The 24842-nt window shown below is 50.5% G+C and overlaps 1 long non-coding RNA gene across 1 annotated transcript in view; it reads left to right on the forward strand.

Moving 5' to 3' along the window:
* Window positions 1-1146: 1146 nt before the first annotated feature.
* LOC119972950 overlaps window positions 1147-24842 on the forward strand; it is a 133737-nt gene continuing 110041 nt past the window's right edge. The window contains exon 1 of the long non-coding RNA XR_005462189.1: window positions 1147-1194. This is a non-coding gene — a long non-coding RNA (uncharacterized LOC119972950). The remainder of the gene's footprint in view (window positions 1195-24842) is intronic.

Here is a 24842-nt window from a genome sequence, read left to right on the forward strand (position 1 = left end):
CCTTTTGGTGTATGCAACATCATCCAGCAGCTGGCCAATGCTGTCGATGCTCAGCCATGGTCCACTGTGACTGGGCCATGTTCGGGAGAGCCACATGCAATGTCCAGATGAGAGGGCAGACCTGTCCTCGGTCTCGGGCATCGCCTGCACAGAGTGCCAAGGCCTTGGAAATGTTGATAGTCCCTGGGGTCGGCTTACTATCTGACCATTTGCTACGGGATTTCTTACCTCCAGCTGTTGTATCAGTGCAGGTGTGTGGTGCACACCAGATATTGCCCCAGGAACCTCTTCTCTAACATGCCCAACCGAGGTGAGTGTCTCTGGGATGGTGGAGGGTGTTGCAGGCAGTTGTGGGCGCGAAAGCTGTGTCATTGCCGCACTCAAGCTCTGGGGATTCTGTTGAATGCGGGTCAAGGGCTCCTGTCCGGTATGGCTGGCTAGTGTGTGTGGAGAGTGATGCGGTTGCAGCTTCTCAGCCTCCTGAGTGTCAATTACAGACTCGGCGAATCCTACACCATTTCTTATTGGAATCTATTGTGTTCTGCGTAGCGCCAGTGCTGGTCCCTTAATGGTTGTTGAATTGATCCAGATGCGGTGACAGTTCTGCTGTCGTAGAACTCCACGAATCCTGATCTGGCGTCAACACTTAGGGTGGGATTCTCCGCCCCCTGCCGGGTCGGAGAATCCCCGGGGGGGGCAACGCGAATCACGCCCCGACGACGGCTGCCGTATTCTCCGGTGCCGTTTTTCGGGCGGGGCGAGATTCGAGTCACGCTGGTCGGGGCCATTGGAAGCGGCCCCCACGGCAATTCTCCGGGCCCCGATGGGGCCGAGTGGCCGTCTGTTTTTGGCCAGTCCCGCCAGCATGGGTTAATCATGGTCCCACACGGCGGGACCTGGCAGGTAAATCGGTGGGGACGGTCCTCGGTGGGGGTGGGGGGAATCCGACCCCGGGGGGAGCCCCCATGGCCTGGCCCGCGATATGCGTGTGGGCATGTTCCGTGGGGCACTTTTTCCTTCCGCACCAGCCCCTGTAAGGCTCCACCATGGCCGGCACGGAGAAGAGAAACCCCCGCGCATGCGCCAAAATACGACGGCTGGTCTACGCATGCGCGGAATCATACCTGCGGTTCCACACATGTGCGAGTCCCGGCCTGAGTCTCAGGAAGGAAGAATCCAGCCGATAATCTTAGAGTGAGCTTTCCTTCACTTCTACTAATATATCTTTTAGCTTGATTTCTTTTTGCTCTTTATGTATCTGAGAAATTCTTTACTGTTTCACAGCACCGTACATCTACATGTTGTCATTGTTATTATTTGTTGATATTTTATCCTCTTTGTCAGATGGAATTTTGGAAATTTCAAACCAATATTTTGCCATCCTCTCCTGGTAATATAGATTGTATCTTGGAAAATCGCGGACACAGGGCGCGGTTCTCCCACACAGGGAGAAATCGTAAGGCTGGCGTCAAATCCAGGCGGGTTTGACGCCAGCCCCCCCTCCCCGACCGGGAACCGATTCTGGTCCCCGGTCGGGGCTAGCATGCCGCCGCCATAAGCTCCGGCATCGCGGGCTTAACGAATTTCGTTAAGCCCGCTTGCCAGAGTTTGCGCCGGCTGACGCGTCATATGACGTCAGCCGCGCATGCGCAGATTGGAAGACTACAACCCGTGCACGCGCGGATTACGTCATCGCGCATTTGCGCGAAACCCGCGCATGCGCGGGCCGGGATGCCCCTCAGCCGCCCCGCGACGTGATACAGCGGGGCGGCGGAAGGACAAAGAGTGCACGGGTATCGGACCCGCTGCCCGCAATCGGTGCCCACCGATCGCGGGCCCATGGCACCCTTGGCACGGCCGTGGTACTGCCGTGCCAATCAGTGCCATGGTTTTAAAAATCGGCACTTCACGGCCGTTTTTACGAACGGCCAGACCAGGTGTGTTTGCCGTTCGTAAAAACAGCCGTAAAGGGCTTGGAACTCGGCCCATCGGCCAGCTGAGAATCGCTGCTGGCCGTAAAAAAATGGCGGCAGCGATTCGTATCGGGAGTCGGGCGTGGGGGGGGGGGGGGAGAGAATAGCGGGAGGGCGTCGGACTAGCGTGGCCGTAAAATTTTACGACCCCCGCTATTCTCTGCACCGTCGTGAGTGCGGAGAATTGCGCCCACAGTGTTTGTTTCTTTCCAGCCATTCTTTTTAATAATTGCAACATCTTCTGCGTGAGATTTGAGATTCTGTCAGGTCCTATCCTCAGTTACTTTTATTCCTGGGGGATTGTTCATGAAGAAATTGCCTGAAGTGGATGCCTTGGCACTGGGCTCCTTGTACCTGTGCTGCATATATTTTTAAAAATGGGGCATCAAGCTACTTCTTCCTGATTCATTTCTGACTAATTTTACACAGATTCAGTTTATGTGTTGCCTGACATGATTCCGTTACTGTCCAGTCCAAGTTGAAATAAAAGGAGCTCACTGTCAGATTCTACCTTGTAACGATGATCTGTATTTAAATTCAGATCTTGGATCATGTGCCACTCTTGATTTTAGCAGTCTACCTTGTGTGTTGCTATCTGTGGGGAGTGAATTGTGTATATGCGGCTCCAGCTTGTCAGCCTCATGAGTGCCAATAACGGACCCAGTGAAACCCGCACCATTTCTCATTAGAATCGATTGTGTTCCACATGGCGGCGGTGCTAGCCCCTTAACGGTCATTGAGTCGGTCCAGGTGCGGCACCAGTTTTGCTATTGTGGAACGCCGCAATCCTGCCTCGGTGTTAACACTTAGACTCAGGAACAGAGAATCCGGCTGGTGTTCACTCGGAGGGTTGTTAACCTTTGGAATTCTCAACCCCAGAGAGCAGTGGAGACTGGGTCATTGAGTATATTCACAACTGAGTGAGACAGATTTTCGATTTACATGCACCAATAGGGGTAGGGGGCAAAGTGGAGGTAAGGCCACAAACCGATCAACCATCATCTTAATAAATAGCTGATCAAATGGCCGACACCTGCTCCAATGTCCTATGTTATTGTGTCCTTACGAAATATCATCTGTTGAATGCTTATTACTTTGATAAATTCCAGGCAATGGATTGTCTTTCCATGACAAAAGACTGTCAAAATTAAGATTGGTACTAAGGTTACATTGTAGGATTGTGCCCAAGTAGTCCAGCTATTAATTCTAACTAGAGTTTGGTTCTCGGAGAGGGAGACCCCATTGGAGATGTCTGCTACTTTGAAAAAAATCCAGAGATAACGGGCTGGATTCACCACCCCACGCCAAAATCGCTTTTAGTGCGGGGGCGGAGAGTCAACTTTCGCACCGCGATCGGGCCCGAAGATTTACCAGACTGATTCCAGTGATGGTAAAACAGACGTATGAGGAGGGAGTGAGTCGGTTCGGATTATATTCGGTCGAATTTGGAAGAATGAGGGGGGATCTCATAGAAACATAAAACATTTGAACAGGACTAGAAAGGGTAGATGCAGGAAGAACTTTGGTGAAGGTATCCAGAGCCAGGGGTCGGACTCGAAGGATATGGGGAAAACCTTTCAGGACTGTGATGAGGAGAAACCTCTTCACCCTGAGAGTGGTGAGACTGGAATTGGATGCTACAAAAAGCAGTTGAGGCCAGAACATTTGTTCTTTGTTTTGTTCTTTTGTTCTAACATTGTGGGTGGGATTCTTCGTTAAGCGATGGGTGGAGAATCGGGCGTCAGTCGAAAAACGAGGTCAGCATTGGGCACCCAATGGGGCGCCATGCTCCAATACCTCAATGGCAGCGTGAATGTGTTCCACAACCCGCACATCCCTAGAGCATCTCAAAAATAAGAACTCCTACATCAGACTCCTATTTATTGACTACAGCTCCGCCTTCAACACCATAATCCCAGCTAAACCCATAACAAAGCTCCAAAACCTAGGACTTGGCTCTCCACTCTGCAACTGGATCCTTGATTTTCTGACCAACAGACCACAATCAGTAAGAATGAACACCAGCACCTCCTCCACAATAGTTCTCAATTACGGTGCCCCGCAAGGCTGCATACTTAGCCCCCTACTCTACTCCCTGTACACACATGACTGTGTGGCAAAACTTGGTTCCAACTCCATCTACAAGTTTGCTGACGATACGACCATAGTGGGCCGGATCTCGAATAAAGACGAGTCGGAATACAGGAGGGAGATAGAGAACCTAGTGGTGTCGTGTAACGACAACAATCTCTCCCTCAATGCCAGCAAAACTAAAGAGCTGGTCATCGACTTCAGGAAGCAAAGTACTGTACACACCCCTGTCAGCATCAACAGGGCCGAGGTGGAGATGGTTAGCAGCTGCAAATTCCTAGGGGTGCACATCACCAAAAATCTGTCCTGGTCCACTCACGTCAACACTATCACCAAGAAAGCACAACAGCACCTATACTTCCTCAGGAAACTAAGGAAATTCGGCATGTCCACATTAACCCTTACCAACTTTTACAGATGCACTATAGAAAGCATCCTATCGGGCTGCATCACAGCCTGGTATGGCAATTGCTCAGCCCAGGACCGCAAGAAACTTCAGAGGGTCGTGAATACCGCCCAGTCCATCACACGAACCTGCCTCCCATCCATGGACTCCATCTACACCTCCCGCTGCCTGTGGAAAGCGGGCAGCATAATCAAGGATCCCTCCCATCCGGCTTACTCACTTTTCCAACTTCTTCCATCGGGCAGGAGATTCAGAAGTCTGAGAACACGCACGAACAGACTCAAAAACAGCTTCTTCCCCACTGTCACCAGACTCCTTAATGACCCTCTTATTTATTGACTGACCTCATCAACACTACACCCTGCATGCTTCATCCGATGCCAATGCTTATGCCGTTACGTTGTATATCTTGTGTTATCCTATTATGTATTTTCTTGTATTTTCTTGAATTGTGTTTAATTTCCTTTTCTTCCATGTACTGAATGATCTGTTGAGCTGCTTGCAGAAAAATACTTTTCACTGTACCTCGGTACACGTGACAATAAACAAATAGGGCAGCACGGTAGCATGGTGGTTAGCATAAATGCTTCACAGCTCCAGGGTCCCAGGTTCGATTCCCGGCTGGGTCACTGTCTGTGCGGAGTCTGCACGTCCTCCCCGTGTGTGCGTGGGTTTCCTCCGGGTGCTCCGGTTTCCTTCCACAGTCCAAAGATGTGCGGGTTAGGTGGATTGGCCATGCTAAATTGCCCGTAATGTCCTAAAAAGTAAGGTTAAGGGCGGGGGGGTTGTTGGGTTACGGGTATAGGGTGGATACGTGGGTTTGAGTAGGGTGATCATGGCTCGGCACAACATCGAGGGCCGAAGGGCCTGTTCTGTGCTGTACTGTTCTGTGTTCTATGTAAATCCAATCTGGCGTGGGTATGCAAAATGTACAGCAATATTCAGTAACATATCTTTTACCGGCCTGATCCAGTAATCTTCCTTACTGCGCTGCTCTGCCTCTGCCATGCAGAAGTGATGCCGGGCGGTTCACTTGTGGTATTTAAAAATGGGGTCCGGGTGCCGTGACTGCTGAGGAAGAAAGAGGAAGTAAGAAAAGTTATCAAAGGCCCAACAGTGGGCTGACAGTAATGCCGCTAGCAGGAGGGTGTCTGCCAGGGCCGATGGGAAAATTGGTGGTGGCCAGGAGATGAGCTGTGTGTTTAGGGTGTCCATCTGGAACCTGGGTGTCTGGGCATGAACAGGATCAAACAATAATAGAATTTACAGTGCCAAAGGAGGCCATTTGGCCAATTGTGTCTACACCAGATTCTGGAAAGAGCACCCTACTTAAGAGCACCTCCACCCTATCCCCGTAACTCCTTAACCACACCTACCTTTTTGGATACTAAGGGCAACTTTAGCATGGCCAATCCACCTAACAAGTACAACTTTGGACTGGGGGATGAAACCGGAGCACCCGGAAGAAACCCACGCAGACACGGGGAGATGTGCATTCTCCGCTCCGACAGTGATCCGACCCTGGAATCGAACTTGGGACCCTGGAACTACGAAGCAACAGTACTAACCACTGTGCAACCATGCCGCCCTGCCGCAGTCTGCAATGCAGCCATCCAGCTGCGCACTCCGCTGACTGCCCACTGTGTCCCATAAACATGCAGAGTGCAACTGGTTATATGGGTGCCACACTAACCCCCCCTCCCCTCCTTCGTACCCCCCCCTCCCAGGCCATACCCCCGTGGAACCCTGAAACCCAGCCAACCCATTAATGCTATGGGCGCTGTCCAGCACAGGCAGTGGCCCACCAGGTGTTGCCACCCATCCGAAGCACTACCTCACTGCAAGGGAAGCAGGAAGAGAGCAGAGGGCATCCCGAACAGCGACACATACACTTTGACCTTTGGCACCCACCCTGGCACACTGCCTCTCTCAGGGTAGATTCCCCACTAGTGGCACTATCAGCTAGCTGACCCCGCAGGGCCACCGACTGTCACCAAGCCCCGCCTGCCTACTGCGTCCCTGCCACTATCCAGCATGCCCCCAGACAGGTAGGCCCAACCTGTGCATCGCACACAGGACCCACAGCACACCGCAGCTATGGTCCTAGCAGGTGCCCATGCCCCTCATCCAGCCGCATTCATGGACCCTGCTCATACGCCTGCCACTAAGCATGGTACCAGTCGGTGCCACACGATAAACCCTCCCCACAACCAGGTGTCACCTTGTTGGTTGGGTATCACACGACTCAGGCAAGGAGGATGCGCACAGTTGACCCCATAAATGGGCACAGGACAGGGGCCACAGAGCATATCACTAGCATGGGTAGCGCCAGCCTCTGGTACTCCTGCCAGCAGGGACTGATTGCGGAGTTAGAGGCCCCCCAATGCCAGGCCCTGGTGGGGCTAGGGGCGCAGTGCGAAAGGCAAAGTGTTGGGGGGAACAGGCGGGGGTGGGGGTGGGATTGGGATGGGGGAGGGGGACCCGCTCTCGGTTTGATCAGGGTCTCAATTTCTGTGGCCTAGAGAACAGGGACTGTGCCACACCTCTCTAGGACTGTTCCATGTCCATCTGGGATTGTGCCAACTCACTCAGTGACCATGCAGGTTGCTCTGTGATTGGCTCGGGTCAGCCAGCGCCAGACCAATGATCTCGCGCCCGCAGCGATGGCCTGTTTTGACTGGGCCATGCTCTGGAGCGCCGCAGCAATGTCCATATGACCCTGGTACATGACTGCCTGTGACATGCTGCCCTGTTTGGTATGTGGAATAAATAATTTAGCAATACAGAAACGTCGGTGTTAGCAGAGGCCGAGCTGGATTGTAAAGAAGCATTACAGCTGGCTTTGTCCTTAGAAAAAGCGGCAAGCGATGCTCCAATGGTGGTGGATGCCCATACCAGTGAAACTGAGTCAAGGGACTATACTGCTGGGGGATAGGCAACTGCATAGCCACCCTCCGAATACTAAGTTAATCAGGCCCACTCGCAGAAGCTCTCCCAAGCAAGGAAAAATTAGGTCCAGACAGGAAGCAGCCCCTGCAGCCTTTCGCCCGGCAAAATATTGTAGTTGTTGCCAGAGATCGGAGCCAGAGAGGAGAAATAGAAGCCCAAAACCAACATCTTGAAGAAGGTCATGCAGGCCTGGGTACAGGAGAATACATGCCCGAGAAGCCCCACCTATCTCCGACGAACAACTAAATTGTGTCACGATGGTGAAATCAAAACCCATTAAAGTATCCATAAGGTTGAATGGACGTCCCACACTGATGGAAGTCGACACTGGAGCAGCCGTATGTAACTGTGGCTTATGGAGAGGAACTGGTTAGGCTGCCTTTAATGGTAGTGAAAGGTGTGGGGCCAAGCTTATTGGGACGAAACTGGCTAAAAGAGATCCAGCTGGATTGGGTAAACATTTTTCAGCTGGAAAATGGCCGCCTGAGCGAACTCCTGTGTAAATAGCCAGAGGTTTTCCGAGAAGGGCTCGGAACAATAAGGGGAGCAAAGGCAACATTGCATGTAGATCCAGAGGCAGTCAGATTCAGAGACAGACCCAAAATTCTACAAGGCTCATCCAGTACCCTTCGCATTAAGGCAGAAAGTCGATATGGAAATAAAACGTTTAGAGCATGAGGGAATAATAAAACCGGTCCAGTTTGCAGAGTGGGCGGCACCCGTGTGCCTATTCTTAAGCCGGACGGCTCAGTCTGACTTTTGTAGAGATTTCAAACAAACGATTAATCACTATTCACAACTGGGCAAATACCCAATTCCCCGGATTGAGGATTTGTATGCAAAGCTGGCTGAAGGACTCCTATTCTCAAAGCTGGATATGAGCCATGCATATCTACAGCTGAAGCTGGACGAAGAATCCCAAAAATTCTCAACGATAAACACCCTGAAGGGCCTTTTTCAGTATACAAGATTACCCTTCAGGGTATTGTCAGCTTGTGCAATATTCCAGAGGACAATGGAGAATATATTGCAAGGGCTACCACAAGTCACCATTTACCTGGGCGACGTCCTCATTACAGGAAAAACAAAGGCAGAACACCTGCAAAACGTGGAGGAAGTCCTGAGGAGGTTTTCAGCAGCAGGCGTGCACCTGAAGAGAGAAATGTTTTCCTAGCACCTCAAGTAACCTATCTGGGGTACAACATTGCCAAATCAGGGCTACACGCTTTGGAGGATCGGGTGAGGATGATTAAAGACGCCTCGGCCCCCTCACAATCCAGGACTTTTTTGGGACCTGTGACATATTGTGGAAAGTTCATATAGAACAGACCTTCCATCTTGGACCCCCTACACCAATTACTAAAGGGGCAAGCCTGGGAGTAGTCCGCCCGCCAAGACAAGGCTTTCAAGAAGGTAAAAGAACAGCTTTCCTCAGAGAACATCTTGGCACACTACGACCCCAGGAAAGAGTTGGTGCTCACATGCGACGTGTCTCCATATGGCGTTGGTGCAGTTTGGCACACAGAGGGCAAAACGGACAGGAACGACCCATATCGTTTGTTTCCAGGACGCTGGCAGCAACAGAACGAAAGTACACCCGAATCGAAAAGGAAGGACTGGCTGTGATCTTCGTGGTGAAGAAATTTCACCAGTACTTGTACGGGCGGAAATTCACTATAATTACAGACCACAAGCCATTGCTGGATTTGTTGACAGAAGACAAAGCAATACCACCAATAGGGCCCGGATCCAACGCTGCGCCCTACGACTGACGGCGTACTAGCATCGACTGGAGCATCGGCCAGGAACCCGGGTGAAAAACGGCAATGCACTAAGTAGGTTGCCATTACCGGATGTCCCGCCATTTGTACCCAAAATAGAGGAAACGGTGATGACATTACATTTCCTGGGTACCCTTCCAGTGGCCGCACAAAACAAAACATTGGAAAGGGTGCAAAGGAGATTTACCAGGATGCTGTCTGTTAGCGGGAGAGCACTTTGGAGATAGTGACCACAATTCGGTGTCTTTCACTATTGCAATGGATAGGAATAGGGCCATACGGCAGGGCAAGGTTTATAATTGGGGGAGGGGTAAATATAATGCAATTAGGCAAGAGTTAGGGAGCATAAGATGGGGACAGAAACTGTCAGGGAAAGGCACAAATGAAAAGTGGAACTTGTTCAAGGAACAAATACTGCGTGTCATTGATAGGTATGTCCCTGTCAGGCAGGGAGGAAATGGCCGTGTGAGGGAATCATGGTTCACAAAAGAGGTTGAATGTCTTGTCAAGAGGAAAAAAGAAGGGAAGTAAGGATGAGAAAACCAGGTTCAGTTGGGTCGCTTGAGGGTTACAAGGTAGCAAGGAATGAGCTGAAAAAAGGGCTTAGGAGAGCTAGGAGGGGGCATGATCAAGGAAAACCCCAAGGCTTTTTACTCTTATGTCAGAAATAAAAGAATGACCAGGGTGAGGGTTGGTCTGATCAAGGACAGAAGTGGGAACTTGTGCATGGAGTCAGAAGAAATAGGAGAGGCGTTGAATAAACACTTTTCTTCAGTGTTCATCAAGGAGAGGGGCTATATTTTTGAGGAAGAAAGTGGGATACAGGCGGGTAGGCTGGAGGAGGTAGATGTTCTGAGGGAAGATGTATTAGCAATTTTGAAAAACCTGAGGGTCGACAAGTCCCCTGGGCCAGGTGGGATATATCCTAGGATTATTTGGGAGGCTAGGGATGAGATTGCAGAGCCTTTGGTTTAATCTTTGGGTCCTCACTGTCCACGTGGATAGTGCCAGAGGACTGGAGAGTGGTGAATGTTGTTCCTCAGTTCAAGAAAGAGACTAGGAATGACCCTGGTAATTATAAGTCGGTTAGTCTTAGTTCAGTGGTTGGTAAATTAATGGAAAGATGCAGCTTAATCCAGGATAGTCAACACTGATTCGTGAAGGGTAAGGGTAATCACAAATTTGATTGAATTCTTTGAGGAGGTAACTAAGTGTGTAGATGAAGGTAGAGCAGTTGAAGTCATATACATGGATTTCAGTAATGCGTTTGATAAGGTTCCCCATGGTCGGCTCATGAAGAAAGTAAGGAGGTGTGGGATAGAGGGAAATTTGGCCAATTGGATAAGTAAGTTACTGGCTTTCACATAGAAGACAGGGTGGTGGTGGATGGAAAATTTTCAGACTGGAGACCAGTTACCAGCGGTTTACCACAGGGATCTGTGCTGGTTCCTCTGCTATTTGTAGTTTTTTTATAAATGACTTGGAGGAGGGGGCTGAAGGGTGGGTCAGTAAATTTGCTGATGACATTAAGATTGGTGGAATAGTGGATGAGGTGGAGGGCTGTTGTAGGCTGCAAAGAGACATTGATGGTCTGCAGAGCTGGGCCGAAAAATGGCAGATGGAGTTTAACCCTGATAAGTACGAGGTGATTCATTTTGGTGGGACAAATTTGAATGCGGATTACAGGGTCAACGACAGGATTCTGAGGAATGTGGAGGAACAGAGATCTTGGGGTTCATGTCCACAAATCTCTGAAGGTTGCCACACAAGTGGATAGAGCCGTAAAGAATGCCTATAGTGTGTTAGCGTTTATTAACAGGGGGCTTGAGTTTAAGAGCAGTGGGGTTATGCTGCAATAGGACAGGACCCTGGTGAGACCACATTTGGAATATTGTGTGCAGTTCTGGTCACCTCACTATAGGAAGGATGTAGGAGCATTGGAAAGGGTGCAAAGGAGATTTACCAGGATGCTGCCTGGATTGGAGGGTAAGACTTATACGGAAAGGTTGAGGGACCTAAGGCTTTTCTCATTGGAGCGAAGGAGGATGCGAGGCGACTTAATAGATGTTTATAAGATGATGAGGGGGATAGATAGAGTGGACGTTCAGAGACTATTTCCTCGGGTGGATGTAGCTGTTACAAGGGGGCATAACTATAAGGTTCAGGGTGGGAGATTTAGGAGGGATGTCCAAGGTAGGTTCTTTACTCAGAGAGTGGTTAGGGTGTGGAATGGACTGCCTGCTGTCAGAGTGGAGTCGGAAACTTCAGGAACTTTCAAGCAGTTATTGGATAGGCACATGGAGCACACCAGAATGACAGGAAGTGGGATAGCTTGATCTTGGTTTCGAACAAAGCTCGGCACAACATCGAGGGCTGAAGGGCCTGTTCTGCGCTGTACTGTTCTATGTTCTAAGTCGGTGTCGTTCTCGGACTGGTGCTCCAGATGTGGCAGGGTTGTGGCTGGGGATCGAGGGACCCAGGACAGTCCCGCCTCATTGGAAGGTGACCCTGCAAGATACAAGACAAGACGCATGATGAGATCGCGGGTAGGGGTGACTCACGTGCTATAGGGAAATCGCAACACATCGGGGGCTCACTTGGTTGTCCCATACCACCTTCCACCTTTGCGACCGCCTTCTCGCCCATCCCACCAACCCAATCCATCGCCTTCTGCTCCGTGACGGTGAGGGACCGCAGGTCCAGCACGCTACCTCTTATCTCCCACTCATAGCGGTTCTGGGCCACCTTGTCCTGGGGGAAAGAGATAATGCACAGTGTGAGACACTCGGACGGGGGCGGCATACGGGTCCGCAGCTAGTGGTCTGTCTGTTCAGGGCACCCAGCCGTGACAGGCGGGTGTTGGCATGTGCTGCAGGGTGGCGTGCAAGCGGACTGCCGGTGAGCGAGGTTCGTTCGTCCTCTCGGAAGGGGCTGAGTGTGGGACGGGTTGGTGCCAGAGCCGTGTTGCTGGTGACTTACCCTGGCTGGCCGCTGGTTGCCCATTCTCACCCAGCAGTGCCTACTGGTCCACCTGCTGGGGGCTGAATTTGGGGGTGGGGGGGTGGGGGGAGGTAGGGGTGAATAGGTGTGGGGCTACAGTGTGAGGGACGAGGGTGGTGTCAGGGGCACGGGTATAGTGACTCGCCTGGGCTGCCCTAAGGAGGTCATACAACTTCTTAAAGCCCTGATGTCCGGTCCTCGCTGTGGTGCTCACAGCGTTCAAAGCCTCTGCCACCTCAGCCCAGGCCCTGTTGACATTGGCGGGTGGCAACCTCCTTCCCATCCCTGGAAACAAGGCTTCCCGCCTCTCCTTCACGGCATCCAGCAAAATCTAAAGCTCTGCGTCCGCGAACCTCAGGGTCGCTTTTCGGGGTGCCATCTTCTTGGCTGGAATAACAGTGTGTGAGGAGCAGAGTGTGTCTATGCAGCTGCATCGTGTTCAGCTCTCGAGTGCTATTCCTGACCCCAGCAGCCACCCAACCCCACATTTACTCCCTATTGTCAACAGGTCTCAAACAGAGAATCTATCTCAGTATGATTTCAAGAAGCAGTTAGTTATCCCACTTAGGGTGAAGGGGATCAAAGGATTTTGTGGGGGAGGCGGGTTCAGGCTCTTGAGTTGGATGATCAGCCATGATCGTAATGAATGGTGAAGCAGATTCAAAGGCTCGATAGGCATCCTCCTGCTCCTATTTTCTATGTTTCTATGTTACATCTTTTAAAATGGAAAAATATCAAAGCTTGGAAAAAGGTCAGGGCAGTGGAGCTATTTAGAGAGCTTTCAATATGCCGGCATTGTCACAAAGGGTCGAGTGGCCAGAATCTGCGATGTAAGATTTGTGACCCTGTTGAACTGATTAGCACCAACATAAGTTATACAGTTTAGGCCACAAAGTGGTTGTTGTTTCTCATTCAATTTGCCATTAAACTCTGACCAAAATCTATATTGTCCTACACCATGGGCGGGATTCTCCGCGAACCGGTGGGGCGGGCCACTCCAGCGCCGAGGAGTGGCGTGAACCACTCCGGTGTCGGATTCCTCCGCACCTTCAGGGGCGAGGCCGGCGCCGGAGCGGTTTGCGCTGTGCCAGCTGGCGCGGAATGGGTTTAGCGCCATGCCAATCGGCGCCAAAGGGCCTCCGCTGACTGGCGCGACATGGCAAATGCGCGGGTGCGCCAGCATGTTCTGGCGTCATCCCAGCGCATGCGCAGGGTGGTCTTCTCCACACCAGCCATGACGGAGGTTGACAGCGGCCAGTGCCGAGGTAAAGAGTGCCCCATGGCACAGGCCTGCCTGCAGATTGGTGGGCCCCGATCATGGGTCAGGCCACCGTGGGAGTACGTCCCGGGGCCAGATCCCCCCGAGGACTCTGCAGGCTGCCCGTGGAGCCGGGTCCCGCTGGTAAGGACCTGTTGTGATTTACGCCGGCAGGACCCACCGAAAATGGGCGGCCACTCGGCCCATCGCGGGCCGGAGAATCGCCGGGGGGGGGGGAACGCGGGGGGTGGGGGGGGGGGTGGGTGGGTGGGGGGGGGGGGGCGGCGCTGCCAGCAGCCGCTTACCGGCACGCCGTGATTCCCATGCCCTCCAACCCAGCATGAGCTGGCACAGTCAACAAAATATCATACTGGGATGAACTATGATTTGCGGAAACAATTACTGATATAAAGAGATAAAGAAGATGAGGGGAAACAAATGCTAATTTCTCCAGAACTCTCAGGCCTTAACATTCAGCGATAATTTGTTTTTGGCAGTACGACTTTGCCTGGAAATAAAATACGTTTTCATTCTTAACAAAGAGGTTCTTCCTAGGACCTGGCATTGATTTAATTTGCATTGATCTCCCCCTACGTTACAAATTTTTTTTGAGATGATACCGTAGCCATCTATTTTAGTCACTAAAGTTACCAGTATGGTTCTTTCAATATTAATTAAAATGATTTCTGATTATCTGCATCCTGTTGTGAATAAAATACTTCATGAATGACTTGAGAAAATAAAAGTATTGCAGCGAGAGATAATAAAATTGGTATTGGGACCATTTTATTGATCTTTCCATCGAGACGAGATTACATTTAGAAGTGAAGATCTATGATTTGATTTAAAATCAGATTTGATTTGTCTTTGCTCATGTTCTAAATTTCTGGGCAATGGAGAGCGTGAAGTGAAGGCGACAATACTCAATACAACAAAGAACAAGTGTTAACCTGGCAAAATAGTGCATTTGTGATATCTGTACTCAGCTTGTTTCAAATTATAATTTATATTAACAGTGAGGCTATGAGTTAGAGCTTTAAAACTGAGAACTTTAAAACTGCAAGCATGTTAAAAAGCCTGGTGAAACCGACTGTCTGCCGGTGTCAGTTTTGTGTCAGTAAATTGAAAGTGGTTGCCTAAGTACTGGAGCAGGAAGCTGATTTAACAGTTGCAATTTGGGTGTGAGTCACCATCTTTTAATAAAAGCAGACCGGTCTTGTGACCACACAGAATGGGAGGACAGAGTGGAGACAGTAAGGACAGAGTATGATTGGGGCGGCACAATGGCACAGTGGTTAGCACTGCTGCCTCACAGCATCAGGGACCCGAGTTCAATTCCGGCATTGGGTGACTGCGTGGAGTTTGCACTTTCTCTCCGTGTCTGCGTGGGTTTCATCCGGGTACTACAGTTTCCTCCTACAGCCCAAAGATATGCAGGTTAGCTGGATTGGCCATGTTAAATTGCCCCTTAGTGTCCAAAGTGTGCAGGTTAGGTGGGGTTATGGGGATCGGGTTGGGAAGTTGGCCGAGGTAGAGTGATCTTTCAGAGGATGGGTGCAGACTTGATGGGCTGAACGCCTCCTTCTGGACTGTAGAAATTCTAAGGTTCTATGCTGAGGAGTGTGTGCTAACTTCAGTGCAGAGGGCAAAGGACGTGATCTTTTTATACATTTTGTTTCAGTCTCCAGTAGATAGTGACTGTTCAAATACATTAAATAGATGAGCAGGTATATGATTTGTTGTTGTGTTTTACCATTGTATCTCTTCAAATGCAAATTTAGGTGGGAATGCAAGCTGGGTGGAGGATGCAAAGAGTTGCAAAGAGATATAGACAGGTTCAGCGAGAGTGCAACAAGGTGGTGGATATAGTAAGCTGAGGTTCTTCATTTTTAGAAAAGCAGAATATTTTAACAAACAAATATAACTTGTAAATGTTGATGTTCAGTGAGACTTGGGTGTGTTCATACAAGGAGCACAAAATATTCACGAACAAGGAATTAACAAACCAAATGGCATGTTGTCATTTATTAAAAAGGGGTTGGAGTACAAGAATAAATTATTCTTGCAACAATTGTCTGGTGCTTTGGCGAGATCACACCTGGAATATGTTTTGCAATTTTAATCCCATATTTGAGGAAGGATTTCTGTTGCGGCATGCCGTCGGGATTCTCCGTTTTGCTTGCTGGTCAATGGGGTTTCCCATTATGGAGCAGCCCCATGCCATTGGGAAACCTCCAGGCTGTCGGCAAAACAGAGAATCCCGAGGGTGGAGAATTCAGCCCAATGAGTATGAAAATGAGTTTTGCCCAACTAATGGGAAAATGCTTAACAGTTCCCAGCAACTGCCTTGAAACAATTTGCAGAAAATCAGTGGCTGGAGTCTCCGTTTTTGGGACTATGTTCCCACGCCGTCGTACAAAATGTGGCCTTTCATGACAGAAAAACTGGCGTGAAAGGACCACATATTCATAGCCCTGAAGGGGGCTAGCAGGGACCCGGCGTGAAACTAGCAGCTTTTGCTGTGGATACAGGTCCCCATACTTCCGGGTTGGAGGCCATGCATATGCACAGCAGCGGCCTCAGAACGCGTAGCTGGACCCTCCAAATAGTGCCCCCGCTCGGCCCGCACCCAACCCAGACTGCCCGCCCAAAATTAGTCTGGTGCCGTATTAGGCACCCCCTGCCCTCCGATCGGCCCACCCCTGACCATGGCAACAACGGACTGAGTCCGCGGCCGCCACACTAGTATCCCCACAGGCAGGACCACATTAGATCCACGCCATTGGGAATTCGGCCTCCAACAATGGCCGCAAGTTGGCGATACGGGGCCCAGAGAATTGGGGAACTGGCGTCGGTCCAGATTTTGTGCGGCAAAATGGATTCTCCACCCCGCCGCCAGCCACAATTTCGGCGTCGGGGTGCGTGGAATCCCGCCCCAGATGTCCCCTAAAATGGGACCTTTGGGACCTGCAAAAAATTAGCGCACCTTTGTCCTGAAACCTACCGGTGGGAGGGGCCAGCCAACTCCATTCAGGTTTTTACCTTTAAAGTTTGAGCTCAGCACAGAGTTCAGAGTTTCATTCAGGAGAGATTCTTTGCAGGAGATTCATTCAAGAGATTTATTCAGGAAGATTCATTCAGACTACAAGGAAAGGCAATTCAAGGAGATTTCAGACTATTACAACGAAAAGATTTCAAGGAACAAAATGCTACAAGAAACTAACAGACGTTTGCCAGAAAAGGCTACTGCGAAAAACTCCAAGAAGAATTCAACAGAATTGAGACAAACAGAAAGGAAAACTACAGGAAGATACTGTTATAAAGGTCCAGCCGTGTTAAAGAAGATACAGAGAAAACGTTTTGTGCCTTTCAAACCAACTCCAGAAGCAGTGAGTATACTCTCTTAGCTTTTCGAAACCCCCAAATTAGGTCAGGTTGTTGAGGTGGGGGGTGGTTTGGGTGCAAAGGTAATTGTGTAGAAGTAAGAATTTACGTTGTGCCTCCTTTAGTTTCTTGATCCCACACCATAGTAGTGGGGTATTGTGTGCTGCGATCTGAGTTTGGTCTTCTTTTTGCGATCCGGATATTCTTGAATAAACAAGTTATTTTTAAACTTACCCTTGTTTGTCTCTCTTTCTCTCATTGTCCGCTCTGGCGAGTCACAATCATTGCCAGAACATAATTCCGAGATACAGAACCCAAAAATGGATTCTGCACGCCTCGAAAACGCTCACTCAAGAGAGTCTACTGTTAGGAATAAACAGTGGTCTCTATTTCTCTCTTGTGAAGCTGCCCGAGTGAGGCACTTCCAGGTGACATTCACAATCTACAAGAGAGAGACTCACACAGGTGCAGGCGGCAGTCAGGATAAGCAGGATTGGGCAGCACGGTAGCATTGTGGATCGCACAATCGCTTCACAGCTCCAGGGTCCCAGGTTCGATTCCGGCTTGGGTCACTGTCTGTGCGGAGTCTGCACATCCTCCCCGTGTGTGCGTGGGTTTCCTCCAGGTGCTCCGGTTTCCTCCCACTGTCCAAAAGATGTGCAAGTTAGGTGGATTGGACATGATAAATTGCCCTTAGTGTCCAAAATTGCCCTTCGTGTTGGGTGGGGTTACTGGGTTATGGGGATAGGGTGGAGGTGCTAACCTTGGGTAGGGTGCTCTTTCCAGGAACCGGTGCAGACTCGATGGCCGAATGGCCTCCTTCTGCACTGTAAATTCTATCTATGATAACTGGTGAGGCATAAGGGCAAGTTCACTGGTTCAGTATAAACAGTGAGCCTTGCTCTCTCTCTCGAAGCTGTCCCAGCGCAACACTTCAGGGTTGTGGTTTTCAATGCCAGCAGGAGAGAGACACCCACAGTTATCAGTGACACCCAAGACCAGTCTATGTGGATGAAAGGAAACCATTTATAGGGTCGATAATGAGACATTGTTTTCCCTGGCTTGGGAATCTTGAATAAGGGACACAATTTCAGGCCAGGGGTCCAATCATTTAGGACTGAACTGAAGTCAAATTTGTTGGTTCAGAAACTTGTGATGGAGTTCTCTACCCTAGACAATTGCATGTACATAATAATTGAAGATATTTAAGGATGAGGTAGAAACATTGTTGGTCTGCCAAATAATCAAGGGATATGGGAAGTGAGTCGGGAAATGGAATTGAAGTCAAAAATCACGGGCTGGATTCTCCAAAAATAGGGCTATGTCCCCACGCCAGCATAAAAACGCTGGCGTTTCATTCTGGACTTCTCCTACCTGCAGGGGGCTGGCAGGGCCCAGGAGTGCTCCTCGCAGCTCTGGCTGCGTATTCAGGGTCCTGCACTTCCAGTTGGGTGTCCGCGCATATGCACGGCCGCCCCGTGCAATATGGTGGGTTCGCACCGCAGACTGTGATGGAAGAAATAGGTCCCCACGAGATTGCACGTGCCCATATATCGATGCCACCTGATCGCTTGCCTGGCCATCCATGAGGCCCCCACCTCGCTGAAGGATCGCACCGCCCCCTCCACCAGGCCGGGGACACACTAAGTCCGCAGCCGCCACCCGAGGTTACCGACGGCCAATAGGTGGTTAGAACCACGCCGTTGGGAACTCAGCCAGTTACCCATGGTGAATTGTGGGGCGGAGTCTCTGTCAAAGGCCCCCTACCTGCGCGGGGACCGGAGAATCATTTCAGCGGCGTCGGCCACGATTTTGCCGCGAATGCCCATTCTCTGCCTCCACGGCGAACCCGATATCGAGGCTCAGAGAATCCAGACCCAGGTTAATGAACTATATGGTCTACTCTTGCTCCTATTTCAGGCCCAGTGGCCGGGTGACCCCCCACTGGACTGGGACAGTGTGCAGTGTCCAGTGTCCAGTCACGGACTGCCATTACCGCGGCCTGCAAGGCAGTCATCTTGCTGCCCATCCCACTGACCACCCACCTTGGTCCCTGATTCTGCAGTGACACCGGCTTGTGGGGAACCCATCCCTGCACCCCCACACCCAACCCTCCGCCTTACCCCCTACCCGAACCATCACCCGCCAGTGGCCCACCAAGGGCAGTGCTCACTGTAGCCCCTACGGGGGTGTTGGGCAGGCATCACATAGCGTACACCTGGCAAGGGCAGCAGCAGCTGATGGTAGCCCTGGCAGCAGGGGCGGGCGCTAGTGCAGAGGCCCCTATGGTGTTGGGCATCGATGATGCCAGGTGTGTCGGGATGTGGGGGGGTGGTACATACGGGGCAGAGTCCGCAGTCCCAACCGGGGCCATCATGTGGCCCGTTGGACCTGGTTGGGCATGGCGATATGCACCACGCCAACATGTCGGCCTTTCAGCCACTGCAGACAATGGATATTGTAATTCACCCAGCAATGGTAGCCTGCCTGCTAGACGGCGCAGCCCTGGGGGATGCCCTACTGCTATATGAGCTGGTGCTGCTCAAAGAGGAGGAGGAAGCTGCACCAGCGGAGCATGCCGTAGCGGAACAGGAGGCAGTCGCCCAGGATGGAGAGCCGGCTGCCCAACAAGCTGAGGAGGAGGAGGCGCCAAGGAGGTGCCATATGAGGACTCGTGTACTGGAAGTACCTGCCGGACCGGGCATCCCATCGAAGACTCCGGCTGAGCAGTGACAGTGCGACATATCTGCCGGACCATGGTACACCTAGCACTCTGGTGGTCCGGGGTGGACACCTGCTCCCAGTGGCTGTCAAGGTGACAGTCATCTTGGTCTTTTACACCAAGAGCGCCTTCCAGGTGCCGAGTGGGGACCTGTCCAGGATCTCATAGAGCTCGGTGCACAGGTGCATCCGCGGGATCACGGAGGCCCTATTTGCCCAGGCGGATCAATACATCCACTTCAATGTGGACCGAGCCCACCAGAATGCCCGGGCAACGGGTTTTGCCGTCTTCGCCGAGATGCCCCAGGTCCAGGGGGTGATCAGCAGAATGCATGTCCTCCTATTAGTACCAGCCGATGCCAGGACACTCTACACAAACAGAAAAGGGTTCCACTTGATGAATACGCAGCTCGTGTGTGACCATTATCTGTGCATCATACACGTCTGTGCCCGATACCCAGGCAGTGTGCACGATGCCTTCATGCTTGCACAACTCGACGATTCCTGACCTTTTACAATGCTTTCTGACATGTTCGAGATGCCGTCAGGCTGGGGGATTTGGCTCCTGGGAGACGGGGGTTATGCACTGCGGTTGTGGCTGATAACTTATTCACAGGCCACAGACTGATGAGGAGATCCACTACAAAGGCACCCGTGCAGCGACCAGGTCCGTGATCGAGCAGTACGTCGGTCTCCTGAGGATACAGTTCAGGTGCTCAGATCCCTCTGGCTGAGCCCTCCAGTATGATGCTGAGAGGGCCGCCCGCATCATGGTGGCCTGCGGCATCTTCCACAACATCGCGCAGCAGAGATATCAATGTGCTGGAGAAGGAGAAGGAACATCAGGCCTCATCTGCTGAGGAGGATACAGGCAACAGGGAGGATAGGCAGGGCATGGGACCCAGGCTGGCATGGGAGGCCGCTCTACGAGTGTCCCTGTCCAATGTGCATAGGTCACTCTGATCACCTCCGGGTTCACCAACTTGGGGAGGGATGGGGTGGAGTACTGGCCAGGGGCACGGACATCACATCCCACCTCCACACCCCCTAACTCCCACCACCGTCTGCAACCCCCTCCATACGTACATATGGGGGTGGGAGGGGTGGGGGTGGGTGGCTTAGTTGGTAGTAACAGCGGGTCTGGAAGATGATTGAAAACCCGCTCTGCGATGAGCTCTGGTGCTCCGCATTGTATGATGAGGTGTGACTCCTGTCCACGTTAGCACTTTCCACCGTCCACCTGGATGATCCCTGCATGCAAGCTGGCCATTCCATCACATGGTCCCATCGAATCCCTGGGGTGACGATGGTGGGGATGTTCGGGGTTGGGGGTGGGGGGGGGGGGGCATAGGCAGTGTGGATGGTAGGTAGCATGGGCCACCACCACCGTCTGCCCATTCCCTCCCGGTGCCCCTTCTCTGTCCAGCCCAGACCAGCCCAGCCCTCACACCCATCTGACAGAGCACCGAAGCAGGTTGGGACAGTGGTAACAGATGTGAAATGTGAACAAATATATTCAGATATGTGTCCTAGTCCGTATTATCAAGCGGTATCCTTTACCCATGGCAACTTAACTGGGTCACGAGCTCGGCATCCACCAAACATGGTGCCGTGCGTCTTACTGCCATCTTGTTGGCTGGGATGATGTGTGGGGAGTGAAGTGTGTATATGCGGCTGCAATTTGTCAGCCTCCTGAGTACCAATCGCAAAACCGGTGAATCCGGCACCGTTTCTCATTGGAATTGATTGTGTTCCACGTGGCGCCAGTGTTAGCCCCTCAACACTGGGGCTGGTTTAGCTCACAGCTAAATCGCTGGCTTTTAAAGCAGGCCAGCAGCACTGTTCGATTCCCGTACCAGCCTCCCCGGACAGGCACCGAAATGTGGCGACTAGGGGCTTTTCACAGTAACTTAATTGAGGCCTACTCGTGACAATAAGCAATTTTCATTTTCAGTAGCAGAACCAGTCCAGGTGCGCCGCCTTTTTTGCTGTTGTGGATCTCCACAAATTCTGCATAGCGGCAACACTTCAGAAACGGAAAATCCCGCCCGAGATATATCAACCAAACAACTGGAAAAACTCTGCAACTGGCCAGTTTAATATATTAAATACGTACATAACTGCCGCAACCCCGACCATCCCCACCATCAGACGACAAACCTTTTGGTTCGAAATCTGCTGAAGAAAATAACTGAAATCACCATAAACCAATTATATTGAACTGTTCCCATCATTATTCATAACAGATGCCGACGACCTTACGGAAGTTTACCTTTATTCCCCTTTAATATCTCTTTTTTCATATTGCTCAAATTTTTGCACAGATGGTTCTCGGAATTAGAAATGCCATCCAAATGGACCAGAAATTGCAAGTAGAATGCCTCATCTTCAGACAGTGTTGATATTGAGCAAGACATTATCTCAACAACAGGTATTTTAAAAATTGAGATTTATTTGCAGTAGGCAGCTAACTCATTAGAGATTCACGCAATTGAAATGGAGAAAAGGGTTGTGCAGGCAAGCAATTACAGTGAGGTAATAACCATCGGGCAACCTTTTAAGCAGGGTGTATTTCGATGGATTCATTACACAATAATTACATTTAAAGAATATAGAACGGTATTCAACAGGCCCGAGCTAGAAAAGAGAGTGATTGGTGTGTTCCCTCAAATAAAAAGATAATTCTGGAAAAACTCTGTAGTCCTGGCAGCAATGGAGAGAAACACAGAGTTGTGTTTCTGGTCTGTGACCTTTCAATACTATTTCAGATTTTCATCATCCAAAGTGTTTTACTTTTGTTGCTTTATCTTTCATGTTTTGGTCAGGTCAAATGAGTGTTTTGCAGCATTGGTGTACGTGCCGGTAGATGAAAGGATTCCCACACAGTATCTGTGTGACCTTCCTGCATGTGGTCTGATTGACTCTTGACGGATATCTGACAGTTTGTTCCTCCTGACCTCTCAAAGCATTGAGAAGTGTTTGCTTTTCTGAAAAAAATATGCCACCTTCTTCTCCAACTGGACAGAAGTACCTTTTCAGGTGACTAATGTGCTACTCTCACTCAAATGAAGATGCATTCATAAGACAACAACGACAGATGCAAGCGCAACAACACTTATTTAGCAACTGTCACTATCCTCGGACTCTTCAAACCTACATCCTGACAAATTATGGGAGTCTTACTTCTAACACCTAAGCTTCACAAGACACTCTGTCATGAAGATACACCAGCTGCTCCAGGATAACTTGAAGACAACATCCGGAATACAGATGACTTTTCCTGTAGCGCTGAAGGTTACCGCCACATGAAGTTTTCACATTATTGGGTCCTTTAACTCCACAGGGCATTTGCTATGGCAAGCTGATAGACACAAAGCAAGCAAAAATTGCTATGTTTACAAGAGGTAACACCCTCATTTATTTTCCTGGGGATAGGTTGTATTAACTGGACAGGGTGCAGAGAGTTTACTAGATGGCAAATTCCCTCAAGTTTAAAACTATTAGCCCCTGCAGTCATTTTGGTTCTTCTTTTTATCCTTACGCCGTCATGAATAGAAAATATTTGTGCTCAGTTCACGTTTGGGTGGTATGTGATTACATTACATATTTGCTATTCATGATACTGTTATGACATAGCAGTCCTTTCATGCTTGCATTTATATAATCCTTGGAGGAATAATCCTTAGAAGATTGGGACTAACCTTTGCATCAATAACTGCTGATACCACTAAGAAAGTCATTAATCGAAAAGGAGAACCAATTTGTTTGTATTTTTGACAACTGACTTGCAGCTTATGCATCATGAAAGAATCATGTAAGATAATTTTTTTTTGATGGAATAGTTATCATAGAATCATAGAACTTACAGTGCAGAAGGAGGCTATTCATCCCATCGAGTATGCACCAGCCCTTGGAAAGGACACCCTACTTAGGCCCACACCTCCACCCTATCCCTGTAACCCAGTAACCCCGACCAAGCTTTTTTGGGCATTAAAGACAATTAACCGGCACATCATTGGACTGTGAGAGGAAACCGGAGCACCCGGAGGAAACCCATGCAGACACGGGGAGAACGTGCAGACTCCGCACAGACAGTGACCCAAGCCAGGAATCAAACCTGTATCCTGGAGCTGTGAAGCAACAGTGCTAACCACTGTGCTACCATGCCGCCGGGAATACAGTTATTAGGCTGGATTCTCTGATTTGGAGACTATGTCGGTTTGAAAATGGTGGCATTTTAAACCAGGAAATCTGGTCTGGTGCAAAATGGCCACCGATTCCCCGTGTTGCTGGGGGCTAGCAGGACGGCAGTGTAGAGCACTCTGCTCTAGCTGACAAATGGCCTGCAAAATTGCAGGGTCCATGGCCACACATGAACACGGTGGCGGCCTGCAGCAACCGCGCCGTGCTTCATGGCGGAAGCAGGTGGCAAAATAGCCCCCCCCTTCGGCCGGCTCCAATTTTTTCCAATTAAGGGGCAATTTAGCGTGGCCAATCCACCTATCCTGCACATCTTTGGGTTGTGGGGATGAAACCCACGCAGGCACGGGAGAATGTGCAAACTCCACACATACAATGACCCAGGGCCGGGATACGAACCCGGGTCCTCAGCGCCGTAAACAGCAATGCTAACCACTGTGCCACCGTGCTGCCCTTTGGAAGCGTGTATATGCATACATGACCCGGAGCTGGTAGTCGCACATGTGTTAAACATTCAAACAGTAGAACAGTTAATGAAGGGCACTCCCTGATGCCCGGTGCAAACAATGTGACATGAATCCTTCAGCCCGGGCACCTTGATGGGCCTGGTCCAGCTCAACATAGATATTGTCTGCTGCCCGGGCATACATGGCACCTGTGACTTCATGAATGAACTTGTGGGCAGCAGCTTGTGATATGCCACACAAGTCCCTTTCCCAAGCCCTGGAATGAACCAGTTGTATAGACGTTCATGGCTGTGGTGACCATCATGGTCACCTTGAGTGGATATCGTTCTCCTCCACGGGGTGTCTCACTATCTTTTTGCTGCAACGGAGTCGTCTGCAGCATATGGTGTCCGTAATCTCCTTGAAAGACCAGTAATGTTGCTGGCGTGCCTCTTTGGGTTCCTCCTCGGCTTGATGGATGGCCGGGCCTTCAGGAGATGCAGCTGCCCCCTGTATATGGGGTGTCGTCTCCAGGCTGTGTTGACGGAACTGCCTTCTCTGGCGTTGGGCCGCTTTGGCTGCCACCAACACCACAAGGGCAGCCTCTGTGGGATCGACACCACCATCCATTTT

Source organism: Scyliorhinus canicula, chromosome 10 (assembly GCF_902713615.1).
Source record: "Scyliorhinus canicula chromosome 10, sScyCan1.1, whole genome shotgun sequence".
Lineage (NCBI taxonomy): Eukaryota > Metazoa > Chordata > Chondrichthyes > Carcharhiniformes > Scyliorhinidae > Scyliorhinus > Scyliorhinus canicula.